This window comes from Egretta garzetta, unplaced genomic scaffold (assembly GCF_000687185.1).
Source record: "Egretta garzetta isolate BGI_Z169 unplaced genomic scaffold, ASM68718v1 scaffold474, whole genome shotgun sequence".
Taxonomy (NCBI): domain Eukaryota; kingdom Metazoa; phylum Chordata; class Aves; order Pelecaniformes; family Ardeidae; genus Egretta; species Egretta garzetta.
The window spans coordinates 60,025-61,943 of NW_009259524.1; positions in this window are offsets into that span (position 1 = coordinate 60,025).

Below are 1,919 nucleotides of genomic sequence, written 5' to 3' on the forward strand. Positions count from 1 at the left end.
CACCCGCAGCAGGCAGTGAGCAGTGCCTTCTGTTGTCCCAGGTTGGGCTTCCCAGCTTTTTTTATAGTCCCATCACACTTAGATTCGGGGAGATGTCGGGAGTGAACCACGCCAGACGTGTGGGACAGAAGTAGCAGAGGTTTACTTGCCCGGCGAGTGAGCCGACAGAGAGCAGCCCTCCTCGATGACACCGGCAAACTCTGGCGTCCCGACCTATTGCTCCCAGGTGAGCTTCTGCTCTAGTAGGAGATGATGCATGGTCATGCTTCAGTGGCTCTTTGGCAATTCCACTAACGCCCTGCTCAAGCACTTTTCTGTCACCCTGTCCATCCCAGCACTAGAGAAGTCGGCGTGATTCTCCTTTGGGTGGTTCCATTGCGTTGGTCCTGTTTTGTAACTGTAGGGAGGATGTGTTTGGGCATGGGCCCCTGAGTAGTAGGGAAATGCATAAATAGTCTCTTAAGAAATAAAATACTCACCCTAGGGAGAGGATCCAAGTCACAGGGAAGTGACCAGATAAGATGTGAACATGCTGTGAGATTGTGAAACCATCCCTGAAACATGCCGTAATGCAAGGGAACCAACTTTTCTAAAATGTCATTGCAGCTAAAGTCATGTTTGATTAAGACACGGAGTACGAAATTCAGCTCTGTATCTTATGGACGAAGAGCTTCAAGGTGCAGTGGTGTCAGAAAAATCAGGTTTACCAGCTGACCTACTGACTGCACAGGGATCTGTGTTACCCAATTCTTTCCAGTGCAAAATGCAAACCAAACTGCCTTTTTATCTCACGGACTAACCCCTGTTTGGGATTCTCCCTCATTACTGAGATGCAGATTTTTCTGAGCAAGTACGTGAGTGGCATTATGAAAACGCTCAGTTGTGAAAACCACAAAATCCCAGCCATAATGCGCTGACCTTACTGCTTCCCCTTGATTTCACCGGAGGTGTGTTTACCTCCGCGCTGAATTTGTTCGCCTGGCTTTCTTCCCGGTGTTTGGATCCAGCCTTGCAGATTACATAATTGGGTTGCGATCCTTGCAGTGTTTGCTGCCTTCTGTTCTGCTCCGTTATTAACATCGCTAGTACATCGTTTACAGGGATGCTTAAAAGTGGGAAAGGCAGCGTATTTAAACTGTGAAAGGGAGAAGCCTTTCACACATTATTAAACAGCAGAACTAATTGCCACCAGAGCGGATATTGGAAAGCAGGTTTAAAAATACCAGAAGTGGAAGGGGAAACTTCGTTTTCCAGGACTTAACCTCTCACTAATCTAATTCATTTTAATTAAGATTGAGAAAGCCTTCCCTTTGGGGAAAATACCCCATGAATACTTGCAGCAGGCCACAATTCATGAGAGGACACCACCGTCTGCTTACAATACGCCTTTCCCCATATTCCTATCTAGCTACCATTTGCCACTATGTTAGTGTAAATGGAACATCCTGCTCAAAAAAGAGACTTTGTAGAGTTTTTTAAAGCATGTTTATGTGACTGCACATAAATGTTTGTGTAAAAAGGGAGTTATGACAGTTTATACCACAAAGGTTACAGTAAGAAAAAGCACTTCTTTATGACAATAATTCACAAATTCACAAGAATCACTTTAATATACAAAGCAATTACTACCATTCTGAAACACAAAGCAGCTAATATGTACATAGTGTTAATAAAATGCATTATAACCCAGTACATTTTTTTTTTTTAAACACAGATAAAGCACAAAAAAAAAAGTAAAAAAAAAAAACCCACAACAGGGATGGTTTTAGATTTTTGGGGAAATGTAAATAAGAATTTATTTTCCCCAATAATGGATTTTCATTTAGTCTTTTAACTTCCACAAGTATGTGGGAGTTGAGCTCAAATACCCTGTTCTGTGCTGACATGGTTTGGGTAAAGAACCAGAAATGCAGATGAGG